The following is a 16,486-nucleotide window of genomic DNA, read 5'->3' as shown; positions in this document are numbered from 1 at the left end:
ATATAAGTGGACTTATCGTTGGACTTTAAAATTATTATTTTTCTAATTATTAATAGTAGTAGTAGTGTTATTACATATGTCTTTCTTTATATTTTTAATGCATAATAGAATACATAAAATAACAATAATTTTGTATTTATAAAATATAGAAACTATTTTATTTTAATATTTATATGAGAAATATTTTATATTTTTTATTAATATAAATTTTTATACAGTATGACTTACTATGGGACTTTTAAAATATATTATTATTATAATTTTAATTATTATTATTATTATCATATTTTTTTCTTTAAATATATTTTTAATGCATTATACAATACATAAAAATATCAATCATTTTGCATTTATAAAATATATCAACTTTTATTTTAACATTTATATTATATAAATTTATATATTAATTAATATTAATTTATATATGACTTACTATGGGACTTTTAAAATATTATTATTATTATTATTATTATTATTATTATTATAAGTATCACTATTAATATAATATATTTTTTCTTTACATATATTTTTAAAACATAATACAATACAATACATTACAATAACAATCATTTTATATTCATAAAATTATTTAAAAAAACATCATTAAAACTATTTTCATTTTATTATTTACATGACAAATATTTTATATATATTTTTTTTATTAATTAATATTCATTCATATATAACTTATTACAGGACTTTTAAAATATATTATTATTAGTAGTAGTTTATTCAAATAATTTATATTTTTCTAACAAGTCCAGTGGCCCCTTTCACATGCTAGTTGCGTTGTAATTTCAGCCAAAATACAACGCGTCCCGGCAAATAAGGGACAGTTGGCAACCCTAAAAATATTGGAGTTTTGAGGTTGTCAGGGCTTAGCTATGTGGTTGCTAGGGTGTTGTGGGTGGTTGCTAGGGCATTGCTTCCTGGCCCAAGTCAAAACTAGGGTTGGAAACCGAGCCTCAACAAACAACAATAATAACATAAAATAGATAAGAATCAAAAAACAGTTAGCTTCCGTGGGTGTGCATTTTATATATATAAAGCTGATAATTCACTCTTGGATGTGGTATTTATAGTCATTCTGTGGCTGTTGCATAAAACAAAAAATCATTCACAGACAGAAAGAAGTGCATTTGTTTTACTGTCAGAGTTTAGCACCCTCGCCTACTGGTGCCATCCGTTAGACAGTTGCCATAGATATCCCATAACGCCATAATACGTGGCAATGCAGAGAAGCTATGAGAAGTGAGCTCAGTCTGTCTTCAACCCATAAAACTGATGTTGTGTTACAGAGCTCTCATACAGTACATGGTGAACTCACAATTTAATGAACTGTGACTCAATGGCTGCGACTAAGAGAGATTAATGGGCACCAAACTGACAGACGCTAATTGATTGACAATATTTTTGTCCATCCTGGCTATTATTCCAATTAAATCAAGGTTTTTCCACAATACTTATCATTAAAGCAGTATTTCAGCCAAAAATGAAAATTCTGTTATCATTTACTCGCTGTTAAACTGTTCATTTAAATCAGAGAGACTACCATGAAAATTGTTCCCATTTTGTGACAGACAATGTACAAAGAGAAAAGTTTTAAGAAGGAAAAGCCTTCAGGGTATCCCTCTCAAGTGTCAATGAATCACGAAATCAGCCAAAAAAAGGAATAGCGTGTTGTGTAACAGTTGGCGCAATGGTAGATTTCAAACTCCAGAAGATGTTTCTTGTTGCCAACGCTTCCTGGTGTCGACTGGCCTCCGCTCAGGCTAAGTTTGGCTTTCATCTGTGAACGGCAAGATGGTTGGCATGTATAGCAACCCACATACATGTCATAGCTACGAAAGAGAAAAATAAGTCACGAAAAGGCTAAGAATAAGAATTTATGAAGGTAATAAAACATAAACGCAGAAGCAAAGGCACTTTCACTATTACTATTGTTCATACTTTGTTTTAGGGGTTTGAACAAACCCCTAAACGCAAGTATTACATTTTGGTGTGTAAATCTTGCACCGATTATGCTACGGACTGAATTATACTTTGTTGAGACTTGTTAATGAGACGTGTTCTGTAGCACTGTAGCATTTGCGCGGACAAGCAGCACCAAGCACCACGAAGTTAGTGAAAACATGGCAGTTTTATGTGTTTTGTCATGCAATAACCTTTGCAAGTTTACAAATCTGTTGTGCATAAAGTATATGCATTTTCTGTTGGTTTTAGCATTCTAGCATTTAAGTCAATTCAACATGATCACACGGGAAATCAATATGTTGCTTCCGAAAGTTCATGTACCCAGAAATCAACCCCATTCTGCCGAATTTAACCTGGTCTCATAGAATCACGTAACTATACTTACATATTTGCGACATTACTTTTGTGTGCCTAGTCGTACATATTGTAGCAGTTTCCTGGTGAAATGAACACTAGAGGCACTACAACAACAATGACAATTGTAGTGCATGACGTGATAAAATTTAACGTTTGCATTACATAACCAACTACATTACATTCAAGAATGATACAGCTGAAAGAGCATTACACTAGCAATTCAAAGGACCGGGGTACGAGTCTCAAAGAGCAAGCGATTGGACACGTGAGCCGAAAGTGTCAAAGGAGCACCACAGATTGATGTGGTTGTGTTTTTCATCTCACATTTCCTTTTTCTGACACTGTAGGTTAGGTTTAGGGTTTAGGGTGATTTAAAACTCAATAGAGCATTAACCTTAAAAACCTTATCTATTTGGGAGAACATTAAACTCCCTTTTAACGCCACTTAGTGGAGGTTTCACCTCATAACTGCTGCGATATGTGCAAGGAACCATGTCATTTTGCATTAGCTATGTTTCCATCAACTTTTTTATGCGCTTTTTGGGATATCGCATTAAAACTGCTGGATGGAAATACCAAGATGTGAATTGAATCTCCAAAATGTGCATAAAAAATTTATACGCTTGCTTGAGGTGGATACATTTTGTATTCAATAAGAAGAAATGCACATAAACTTTGATGTAAACACATATACCAAATAAACTACAATCGAATTGATTAGGAAGACACATCAAATGCGCATCAAAAAAAGGACCAGTCATCGCATATGAAATGTTGCTCTGGTCATCCTGATATAACAGTGTCTAGAAAATCCAAAACCTGAAAAGAGTTTGCAGAGCAAATAAGTTGAACACAAACTTTTGAAAATATATGATAGATCCGCACAGCAAAGACATAAGAAGGAATGCACACACATAGTGCTCCCAGAACTGTAAAACGCACTGTTGCTCCCAGACATGAGACAAAGTCCTTTACAGTGTTTTGTCTGTGTGCTCTAAATTGCAAGTATTTTATTAAGTATTTAATTAAGTATTATATATCAAAGTAAAAGATGGCGCCGCAGATGGCTGCTTCGGTGTGGCGCTTTCTAGCATTTTTGTTACTTTTGTTTGTTTGTCATGTTTTTTGTCACTCTTTCCCGATCAGTTTCAGCAGGGATGAACTGCTGAATATTCGGCAGAGCATACCTGATAATTTTTTGCCGGTGTTTGATTATTCGTACGTTTTATTAGACATCTTAGTTGGAGGTGCATGCGAGGGTAGCAAGCCGGACTCTGCTGCTGAGTATACATCTGGCAAATGTCCTCTCCCTCACCAACAAAACAGAAGAAATGCTTCTGCTCACTCAAACAAATAAGGACTTTTTTAACTCTACTGCTCTGTGTTTCATGGAAACCTGGCTGAGTGAAGCCATCCCAAACAGCGCGTTTCATCTGCCGGGCTTTCAGATGTTCAGAGCGGATCACATGGCAGTGTTATCAGGGAAAATGAGAGGTGGTGGAACATGCATTTACATCAACGAAAGTTGGTGTACAGATGTAACAGCATTGAAGAAGATGTGCTGTCCTAATTTAGAGGCGCTCTTCCTCAACTGTAAGCCTTTCTACTCACCATGAGAGTTTTCCTCGTTTATTCTGGTGAGTGTTTATATCCCGCCACAAGCATGCGTGAACACAGCGTTGCAACAGCTGGCTGATCGCATCACAGACACAGATCAACAACACCCGTACTCTCTTATCATTATTCTGGGATATTTTAATAAAGTTAACCTCACCTGTGAACTGCCAAAATACAAACAACACGTCACATGCCCCACCAGAGAAAGAAATATATTGGACCACTGCTACAACACTATAAAGGATGCATATCGCTCTGTCCCATGTGCAGCTTTAGGACTCTCTGATCTCTGTCTGGTTCATCTCCTGACCTACAAGCAGAAACTAAAATCAGCTAAGCTGTAGTAAGGACTGTAAAGAGATGGACCAAAATAAATTTGACTGCACTGATTGGAGTGTTTTTGAGGATGCAGTCACAGACCTGGACAAGCTCACAGATACTGTGACATCATATATCAGTTTCTGTGAGGATATGTGCATCCCTACTTGGACATTTTTATCATTCAATAATGATAAACCATGGTTTATAGGAAAACTCAGACAACTTCGTCATGCCAAAGAGGATGCTTACAGAAGTGGGGATAAAACATTGTACAACCAGGCCAGGAACACACTTACTAAGGAAATCAGATTGGCTAACAGGGTTGGGGTTTGGGTTAGGCATGGAGTTAGTAAAATATGCACTCCTGTTTTACTGTATTATGTAATTTACAACTAAAAATATAACTCACTCCACTCTGTTGACATTTCACGCAGAAACTAGAGCTCACACTGAAGCCTATACGTTCAACAACACTTCCAGCTTCAACCACTGGGGGCAGTGATTCGAATTTCGGTAAGCACAGACTGATTTAAGCAGCAGAACTTTCAACCTACTTTTGCTGATTTCACAGTGAGAGCAGTCTTTTGCATTCTACCCAACCCTATGATTTGATCTAATTGTGTCAAACCTTAAAAACAGACACTCCAAAACCCAAAATCAACAAGTCGACTCAGTTGTCGCGTGCTAGCACATGTCTTGACATGTCTTTCCAAATTACTGAAGTTTAAACAGTTTTTCATCCTTTTCTCATCACAATCAGAGATTTTAGAGCTAGATGTTCGCCCACACCAAGCTTCTTAATGAGAGTTGGTTGCTATGAAACAACAGTTAGTTAATTGTTAATTCATGCTTGACACTAAGACCAGGCACATTGCAGCGATGTGGGCTGACTCTTGTCAATGTTTTTGGTTTAGCTGATGGTAAGTATAGCTCATGTCATCTCACATTTTTTAATGTAGATGGTGATTCCATCTTGACTTCTATGATACAGTGAGTGCTAAATCACTTCGCTACACTAAACTGTGTCTTAAAGGCTTCAATAATTGGCGTTCATTAAATCAGACAGATTATTTTGATATAAAGAGCATTTAAGGAAGTCTTCCCACAGATGTATATTGCAAAATTTCACTGCTAATTCTTGATATCAGCAATGGAATTACTACTAGTAAAAATTATTTTTGATATCGGTAAGTTTGCACTAGTGAAAACATTAATTCTTGAAGTCATTACTCGTGGAAATACCCATTCTTGATATCAAAAATGGATTTTCAACTAGAAATTTTTTTATTATCTGTAATTATATCTGTAATTTGGCTTTCACTAGTGGCATCTTTAATGTTATTGCAACTAGTAAGACAGCATTTTACGATATATTTAATTTCTCTTCAATTTATTTATATCTGAAATCCATTTCCAAATATATGAAACACCACACTGAACATGTTGAAATAAATGAACAGATATCAAAATCCCATTGCAGGAATGTGCATTTGCACTAGTAACAATATCATTATTGATCCGATAAATTCAAATGTTTTACTTATAAGTACATATGTGTATTTTGAATTTCAATTAGTAAGAAATTAACTATACACTGAAAAGTAATTCTGTGGTGAAGTAAATATAGCATAAAAGATTTAGTATTTTCTACATTGAACAAGTAAGTTTGTAAGTGTGAACTTGAAAATATTAAGTAAATTCTACATTTTTACTCAATTCAATCATGTAAAAATAAATATTCTAGTTTACAAGTAAATATTATTTATGATTGTTCGTTATCTTTACAATGTGTAATCATTGTAGCAATCCTAAATAATTGTAACCAATCCTAAAGTAGAAAACAATATCATATTTATTTGCTAATTATAATAAAATAAGAACATTTTACTTAAGAGAATTTCTAATTAAAACCACCAATAATTTTGTGTAGCGTTTACTTGAATATATAGTCTGTTAAATTTAAGTAATTTTTTTAAGTAAACCCCGCTCCATATTTTTATCATTGTAGATATCAGTAAATGTTGAACAGGAGTGAATGGCAGATCATTGTGAAATTCTACAAGAAAAAATGCAGTTACAGATAATCAGCTATGTTTTTTACGAGTTGAAATTCCATTTTTAAAATAAAGAATGGGTGTTTGAGCAAGTAACTACATCGTTTTTGATATCTAGAATGCACATTTTCACCAGTGCAAACTTACTTACTGATATCAAAAATGAGTATTTATATATAGTTTGTTTTTACTGCGTTGTTCTGCGGTTCTTAGGGTGTTCTAGGTGATTACTAGGTGCTTAATGGGCCAACCCTTAAGTCTCTATGATATTCCTTTCTCTAGACATGGCTCGGGTACCTCCTTCAAGAAGTCTGTTTATTTTTTCAAGACTTGCTAGCATCTACATGATATTTATAGCTTTTTACTCATACTGTCCCGTCTGTGATGTTTCTCTGTGAATCATCTCTTGGCCTGCAGTATTACCAGGTGGAAACTGTGCAAATACAAAAACAGCATCAGCTAGCTGCAGTGTTCCCCTTAGGCTGTCACAAGTGCTCAGCGTTTAGAGCTTAAACCGTTAAATTTGAAATACAGGTAAAACCCATCAACCATCACTAGTTTTGTGAAGCATCCTTTGATGTTCATGCTTAAACTTTCTGTGAGATTCCTTCCACAATTACCTCACGTTGTCGCTAAGTTTCTTGGCAAATATTTAGCATTTACCGCTAATGTTTGGTTGGTTAGCATGTTCCAGTTAGCCCGGCTTGTACATGCTGTTACTATAACATTATGCGAGAAAAAATATCTTTCTCTACTTACGGTGATTTAAAAGCAGCTAAATTGTTTGGCTAGCAACATACAATAAAGATTGCTAATATTTCATTTGATCATAATAGATGTTTTAAAAATGCCTTTTATTTTTTGGAGGGCTCTGAAAGTGTGAAATCAACTTTTTCATTTTTTCCCCCACTCTGTTGTTTCTGATGTCACAGCTCAGGATAGTGAGTAATGAAGGGCTTCCTTTCCATTTTATTTACATAATATTTACATTTAGCAGATGCTTTTAACAAGAGTGACTTACAGTGTATTCAGGAAATCTTTTCAGTATGTGTGTTCCCTGGGAATCAAACCCATGACCTTGGTATTGCCAGTGCCATGCACTGCCGATTGAGCTACAAGAACATCAGTATGAGTTAAATATGAATTTAATTGCAGTAGTTCGTCAGTACACATAGGAAAACTCTGACATGCTGTAGCTTGGTATCTGTCTGTGTCTGTGCTGAACTAACAGACCTGATTTACTACTCGCCTGCCATGTTGGCACCAATTGAAAGTGGCAGAAGAGGCCGGTACTGAATCCTAATTAAGAAGCTGGTTGCGGCTCTCTCCGCTGCTGTGGGGCAGATCTGTTAGAACACGCCCAGCCGTTATTGGCTTCCAGAGAGCTGGGAGACAATAGTCGCCTATCTAGAACACTGACGTCACGTCTGGAACCTGTAAAGATTATGTTATCACTTATAAATGATAAAATAAAAAGATAAATAAAATAAATGTATTTTAACTAAAATTATTCTAAGCTAAATATGATTAAGCAAAAAATAATTGAATATTATTATTTGTGGTACGCATTTTACTTTCCTAAATTCAGTTTGCTTTCTACCATACACTGCCACGTTTTAAATCACACGTCCATACAAAGTACAGTCCTATTTACATATTTATACCAATTTAATATTGTTTACATTCTATTTATTCAGTCAAAACACTTATTTTGTATAGTATTTATTTTGTCGACACTTGTTACTTGTGATGTTTTCAGCAATTCACAAAAGTCAAAATCACTGCAAAGCCAGAATCCTCCAAAGGCAAATAAAATAAGAATATCCAGATTAATAAAAAAGCTGGCCAAAGTCGACAACAAATAAAGCCAGACCTTACAGACCAACATAATTAGAGAACCCAGTCCTATGCTGTTTTACAAAGAACAAACTCATCTACAACACTAACACTTCATTTGTGTGGAACAGGAAATCAATGAATGAGGTGGACGGATGTCCTCCATTTCCACGAGTAGAATAGGTCACGTGAATTAATACTCTGTAAAGTATAACCTGAGATCAGGTGAAAAGGTTGTATACATTTGTCACAACACCTTAAAGGTTCACATGTATTATATAAACGCCTTGACAGTTGACAATATCTAGAGAGATCAGTTCTTGAAAATCACCGACATCAAGATGATATCATTAAGATTTTATTGAAAATTACATTAAAAAACTGTAGCACACATTGACTGTAAGTCAGTGGAATTGTGGATCCAAATCAACTCTATATGAAAAAAAAAAACATACCAAAAAATGGGATCACGTGGAGCGGTGGTTAAATTCAACATTAAATGGCACTCCCAACCTATTTCAGTAATGTGACAAAAGTGAAACAGGATTTAAATAATAATAATAAAATAAACATTAAACATTAACAGTGCTGTGGAAAAAGTAAGTGAATCCCTAGGCTTAAGACAACAAAAAAATCCAATTAGAGTCAGAATCCAATTAATGAAACGAGATTGAAGGTGTGGGTTAGAGCTACTTTGACTTATAGAAAAATAGACCATTGTGCTATAGAGCCACTCAAACATTTTGAGTTTGCTATTTGCTATGGATCTGCTGTCGTGGACCATGCCTCGCAAAAAAGAGATCTCAGAAGACACACGATCAAGAATTGTTGCTTTGCGTAAAGCTGGAAAGTGTTACAAAGTTATCTCGAAGAGCTTAGATATTTATCTGTCCACAGTTAGACAAATTTTCAATAAATGGAGATGATTTAGTACTATAGCTACTCTCCCTAGAAGTTGCCATCTAGCCAATATGACTCAAAGGGCACACCGCAGAATGCTCAATGAGGTAAAAAAAAGAACCCTAGAGTGACAGATAAAGACTTGTAGGAATCCTTGGAACTGGTTATCATCTCTGTTCACGAGCCTAATATACAGAAAACATTAAACAGGCATGGCGTCCATGGCTGGACACCATGAAGGAAGCCGCTGCTTTCCAACAAAAACATTGCTGTGCGCCTGAAGTTTGCCAAAGACTACCTTGACACTCCACAACGCTACTAGGAAAATGTTTTGTGGACTGATGAGACTAAGATTGAATATTTTTGGGAAGAACACGCAGCACTACGTATGGCATAGAAAAGAGCACCACATACCAACATGAAATCATCATCCCAATGGTAATGTATGGTGGAGGGAGCATCATGATTTGGGCCTGCTTTGCTGCTTTGGGGTCTGGACTGCTTGCCATCGTAAAGGGAAAAATGAATTCCCAAATTTATCAAGAGATCCTACAGGATAATGTCAGGGTTGCTGTGCACCAGCTGAAGGTCAGTAGAAGCTGAGTGATGCAGCAGGACAAAGACCCTAAACAGCTAAGTAAATTCACTACAGAATGGCTCCAAAGAAAGAAAATCCACCTTTTGGAGTGTCCCAGTCAGAGCCCAGACCTTCACCCAATAGAGATGCTGTGGGATGACCTCAAGAGAACCATTCACACCAGACATCCTAAGAATACGGCTGAGCTGAAGCAGTTCTGTAAGGAAGAATGGTCCAAAATTCCTTCTTAATGACGTGCAGGTCTAAACCGTAGCTACCAGAAATGCTTGGTTGAGGTTATTGCTGCCAAAGGAGGATCGACCAGTTATTAAATCCAAGGGTTCACTTACTTTTCCCACTGCACTGTCAATGTTTAATGGGATGTGTTCAATAAAGACATGAAAGATTATAATTGTTTGTGTGTCATTAGCTTAAGCACATTGTGTTTGTCTATACTTGTGACTTTGATGAAGATGAGATCACATTTTATGACCAATTAATGCAGAAAACCAGCTAATTCCAAAGGGTTCACATACTTTTTTCTTGCCACTGTAGCTAGTCATCACATTTAGATGAAAGATTACAAAAAAAAAAAAAAAACATTTCTTTCAAAATAACGTGCACTGATGAATTGCTAAGTAAGACTTAGAATATGTATAAAGAAATCCATTTTGATTTCATGTTGTGCTTGGCTGGAATCCAAAAAATTTTAGGTTTGAAAACAGCTAATCCATGAGCAAAAAACATGACGCGAAGTAGCTTTGGACAAAGACCTTTACGTATACAGGAATGTTTACTAAGTTCAAAATCACACTAATACGTTTTCGGTTGAAAACATATTGATTTTACATTGGTGTCTCTCCTCTATAATGGAACGGGTTTCCTAAAATAAAAATTGAGAATTTAAAAAAACAATTATATCACGTTTTAAACCATGTCAACACTAATACGTTTTCGGTTGAAAACACATTGATTTCACATTGGCATCTCTCCTCCATAATGCAACAGTGTTTCCTCTAATAAAAATGGAGACTTTCAAAAACATTTCAAGCATGTTTTAGACCATGTCAACACTAATATGTTTTTGGTTGAAAACGCATTGATTTTACTGTGGCGTCTCTCCTCCATACTGGAACGACGTTTCCTCAAATAAAAATGGAGACTTTGTAAAAAGCATTCTAGCATGTTTTAGACCACGTGAGAGTGGTTTTGATTTTCCAAGCCAGACATACCCGTCAGGTCTGACAATATTCTCTACCACTTTGGGAGATGTCAAATCCAGCTGACAAAAAAGGGTTTAATCATGTACTCCCCTCTCAGCTGAGAGAGCATGTAAGCTGCGATTGATCCACCAGTGAAGTAGATATAGATCATAACATCAGGACAGCTCATATATTAAAAAATATGTGCATGGCTGTCATGGTTATGGTGGGTTTGTTGTGTTTCTTCCTGTGTGTCTACGTGGCTGATTGCTTCCCTCTTGTGTTTTCCTCTGTTTCATGGACAGCGCGATTGACATTCCCATTGGAGCGCTCGTTCACGCTGTTCATCAGCTAATTGTCTGCACCTGTCGTTCATTTCCTCCTGCCTAATTATACCCTCTTGTTTCTCATTTTCATTGCCAGATTATTTCTCGTGTTATGTGCAGTCTCGCCTCTCCAGTCCAGTCAAGTTTAGTCTAGTCTTGTTTGTTCATTTTTTTCTGTCTAGTTTTTTGATCTTCGCATGCCCAGTTAGTTTCCTGTTTTCCTGTCTGTGGAATTATCGCTGTTTTCCGTCTCTACTTACCAGGATTTTTGTTGCCAGATTGTTTCTCATGTTATGTGCGGTCTCGCCTCTCCAGGCCAGTCCAGTCAAGTTTAGTCTAGTCTTGTGTGTTCATTTTTTTTCTGTCTAGCTTTTTGTTCTTTGCATTCCCAGTTAGTTTCCTGATTTCCTGTCTGTGGAATTATCACTGTTTTCCGTCTCTACTTACCACGATTACTAACCTTGCTGTTATTCCGATTCTGCTCGCCAGGGACTCTCACTCTGACCCACTACCTGTTGTAGAGCCACACCATCTTGGGAGACTCCAGTTGCTGCCACCTCCCACTTCTACCTCTGTGGAACCCGTGTCAGAGGATGAACCTATGGAGGTCGGGAGTTTGGCTATCCTCCAAGGAACGACATCACCGCATCGCTAATGGTCTGTGTCTGTACTGCAGGTGACCAGAGCACAAGGCTATTTTGTGCCCAGTAAAAGACCGAGCTCACCAGTAGGATGGGGGTTACTGGTCACATAAGACTGTGTGATTTATCTGTGTCCTGGCACTTTTCCACCTCGAGGTTGTCTCTATTCGTTCTCTGCTCCAGAGAGGAAGGCCATGGAGAAGTATATCCCTCTTCTTCTCCAGCTGGGGCAGGGTTCTTCTTTGTTGGCAAGAATAATAGCTCTTTAAGACCCTGCATTGATTATCGTGGGCTGAAAGATATCACGGTGAAGAATCGCTATCCTTTACCGTTGATGGCATTGGCCTTCGAATTCTTACAGGGGGCCCACCATCTTCACAAAGTTGGACCCATGCAACGCTTACCGCCTGGTTCGGATAAGGGAGGGGGACGAATGGAAGATGGCTTTTAATATTCCTACTGGGCATTTCAAATATTTGGTCATGCCGTTCGGCCTTTCCAATTCCCCAGCCATCTTCCAGGCACTCATTAATGATGTGCTCCATCAGACGGGTGCTTCAGCGGCTGCTGGAGAATCATCTTTTCGTCAAGGTTGAGAAGTGCGAGTTCCACGCATGGGCGATTTCGTTCCTGGGGTTCATTCTCTCAGCCGACGGTATCTGAATTCCGGGGGTTAATTCTCTCAGCCGATGGTATCCGAATGGATCCCGATAAGATTAAGGCTGTTGCTGATTGGCCAACCCTGGATTCCCATAAGGCGGTCCAGTGGTTTCTGGGGTTCTGCAATTTTTATCTGTGTTTTATTCAGAACTCCAGCCAAATCGCCGCAACTCTGACAAGTCTAACCTCCACCTTGTCGAGTTTCAGTTAGTCTCCACAGGCTCAGGTTGCCTTTTTCAAATTGAAAAGCTGCTTATAAGTCCTGAGCCGTCTCATCAATTTGTGGTGGAGGTTGATGCATCAGAGGTCGGGGTTGGAGCTATATTGTCACAGAAGTCTCAGTCAGACAAGAGACTGCACCCTTGTGCATTCTCTTCCCATTGGTTATTTCAAGCAGAACAGAATTATCATATTGGCAATCTAGATTTGCTGGCTATCAGGTTGGATTTGAGGGAGTGGCGCCATTGGTTGGAGGGGTCAGGGGTCCCTTTTTTGGTCTGGACCAACCATAAAATCTAGAATATATCTGCCAATCATTGAAATTCCTGGCAGGCTCATTTGGTCTTTTTTTGGTAGATTCTGTTTTTCTATCTCATATTGCCCTGGTTCTAAGTATGGCAAGCCCGACGCCCTATCTTTCTCTTTTGAAACCGAGAGCACCTTCACCTCCTTGGACACCATCCTGCCATCTGGTGTGGTAGTCGCAACAGTGTCTTGGGGGGTGGAGTCCAAAGTCCGCTCAGCCATGCGTACCATTCTTGCACCCGTGAAGTGCCCAACGAACTTGTTGTTTGTTCCTGAATCAATTCGGACCAATGTCCTCCAGTGGGGTCACTCATCTAACCTTGCCTGCCACCCCGGAGTCACTCGTACCCAGGCATTAGTTAAGTAATGGTTCTGGTGGCCTATGCTGGCACGGGATGTTCATCGGTTTGTCTCGGCCTGTCCTGTGTGCGCTTGCGGGAAAATTTCCAGTCAGCCTCCTCCGGGGCTCCTACAGCCGCTGCTGATCCCTTCGAGACCCTAATCCCACATTGCCATGGACTTTGTTACCGGCTTACCCCCATCCAATGGCAACATGGTTATCTTGACCGTGGTGGACAGGTTCTCGAAGGCGGTCCATTTTATTCCCCTCCCAAATTAACATCAGTGAGGGAGACATTGGCAGCATCTACTGTCATTGACCATGTCTTTTGCATCCATGGCCTCCCAACTGAAGTTTCTAACAGAGGTTCCCAGTTTGTCTCCAGATTTTGGGCCGAGTTTTGCCAACAACTGGGAGTGACTGTGAGTCTTCTGGGTACCATCCTTAGACTAATGGACAGGCCGAACGGGCTAACCAGGATTTGGAGAGGGTTCTGAGCTGTGTGGCCTCACGTGAACCATCGACTTGGAGTTCCCAACACGCTTGGGTCGAGAACGCACACAACTCCTTGCCGGTATCATCTACGGGTATGTCACCCTTCCAGTGTTGTTTTGGCTACCAGCCCCCTCTGTTTCCCAAGAACCCGACGCCATTGTTCCATCTGCACATGCCTTCCCTGAGAAATGCGGTTGTACCTGGAGGGTCGACGCCAGAAAAGCCCTGTTGTGGACTGGTGATTGGAACAAGGTGTCAGCAAACCGTCACCGGTCTAAGCCCCTAGTTTACGTAAGTGGTCAAAGGGTCTGGCTATCTTCCCAGGACCTGCCTCTCAGGCTATCCTTACATAAACTGGGACCTAAATTCATTGGACCCAGTGGTGGTTTGACTTAAATGACCCCCCTTTTTGAAGAGAATCCACACGGTGTTTCATGTATACAAGATCAAGCCCATCATTCGCTCCCCGCTTCACCCCAAAACCCCTTTTCCACCACCTCCCTGTCTAATCGAGGGGGTCCCGGCCTACTGGGTTAGACGTCTGTTGGATGTGAGATGGGGGGGCAGGAGTTTACAATATCTGGTAGACTGGGAGTGTTACGGCCAGGAGGAGAGAAGCTGGGTTCCAGCCTGTGACATTCTGGATCCTGCTCTCATCACTGACTTCCAACGGTGTCGTGGTGGACCCTCTGAGAGACCACGATGGTGGATTTGTTGTGTTTCTTCCTATGTGTCTACGTGGCTGTTTGCTTCCCTCTTGTGTTTTCCTCTGTTTCATGGACGGCACAATTGACCTTCCCATGGGAATGCTCATTCGCACCGTTCATCAGTTAATTGTGTGTACCTGTCACTCGTTTCCTCCTGCCTACTTATACCCTTGTGTTTCTCTTTTTCACTGCCAGATTGTTTCTCATGTTACGTGCGGTCTCGCCTCTCCAGTCCAGTCTAATCAAGTTTAGTCTAGTCTCGGTTGTTAATTTTTTCCTGTCTAGATTTTTGTTCTTCACTTGCCCAGTTAGTTTCCTGTTTTCTTGTCTGTGGAATTATTGCTGTTTTCGTCTCTACTTACCAGGATTACTCACCTTGCTGTTATCCCCGGGTTCTAATCACCCGGGAGTCTCACTCTGACCCACTACCATGCCTCTCAGCCATCTCTGCCATACCCGCAACTGTCATCGCTGTCTCACCATTGTTGTCATCGCTGTCACCATCATTGCCTCAACTGCTACTCAACTTTAATGACTGTTATTTCTCCTGAGATTTGCTATCTACCCTTATCTATTTACATCATCATTAAACTGTGTTTTGTGTATTTCTGCATCTCTGGTTCCTTCCTTACATACCCTGACAATGGCTAAGGTAAAAGAATGATTTGCGAAATATGATCATTTATCATTCAACTGGAAAAGTCACGTTTTTTACTCACCTTCTTCCAAAAATTATCTTTGTTGTAGCATTAGTCAATTAGATTTTCTCAAGAAAATGTAAGTGGTGTTTCCTAAGGTGTTGTGGATGGACTCGCATATGGAGGTGAAACGCTAAAAGTATAAATGCTAAAAATAATAATATAATAATATTATTATATTAATAATATAAACAATATTTATAAATGTAACAGTATAAATTAAAAAAGACAAATGAAAAATTAAATTAAATTATTTAATGTATATATTCTATAATTGTTTTACATTTTTTAAATTATTCTGAGCTAAAAAAAAATAAAAAATAAAAATTATTTCCCACAATTCCCAAATTGTCATATATACATATTTTTATTTTAAATTATGTTTAAATTATTTTCATTTTGTTACTAAACATGCAATATTATATATGTATGTTCATTACGACCTTCAGAGCAACGCACATACAGTATGTGGTTTTTAGCACGTTGCTATGTGGTTGCTAAATTATAAGTTACAAAAGTAGTTACAAAATATACTACAAAATATAAATAAAATAAAATACATATATTTTACTTTGATAGTTTTAAATGTTAGCAGTAATTCTGAGCTCAAATATGACTGACGTAAAATGATGTATATTTATTAAAATATTTTTTATTATAATTTATTATTTATATTTATTATATATATATATATATATATATATATATATATATATATATATATATATATATATATATATATATATATATTTTTTTTTTTTTTTTTTTTTATAAATTATTTCTCATGTTTGTCCATAAAAAGTTTATACAAACATGTAAATATGTCTTATATACATATTAAAACATAAAAATTTACATTTGTAATAGTTCGTCAATTAACATGCAATAGTATGTGTTTATCCGTTGCGACCTTCAGAGCGATGCAGACCCGTTGTTGCTAAGGTGTTCTAGATTGTTGCTAGGTGGTTATTTACAAGTTTTTTTTCCACCCATTTCGCCAATCAAAAATTTTAAGATTTGTTCAACTCCCAAACCCTAAGTATGAGCAACAGTAATAGTGATGCTTGCCTTAGCAACCACACATGCCTTACATGTTACACATATCAACCATTCTACACTGGTTTAAAGCTCACGGATCATACAAAGCTTTATACAGCAGTGATCTGTTTCATGCACTGCATCTTTTATTCCATATAAAGCATAAGCCCGTTTGCATTTACCATACAAGGGGGACAAAACAGAACCCCCCAACCTCC

The sequence above is a fragment of the Myxocyprinus asiaticus genome, chromosome 49 (assembly GCF_019703515.2).
Source record: "Myxocyprinus asiaticus isolate MX2 ecotype Aquarium Trade chromosome 49, UBuf_Myxa_2, whole genome shotgun sequence".
In the NCBI taxonomy this organism is placed as follows: domain Eukaryota; kingdom Metazoa; phylum Chordata; class Actinopteri; order Cypriniformes; family Catostomidae; genus Myxocyprinus; species Myxocyprinus asiaticus.
This window is presented reverse-complemented; position numbering follows the sequence as displayed.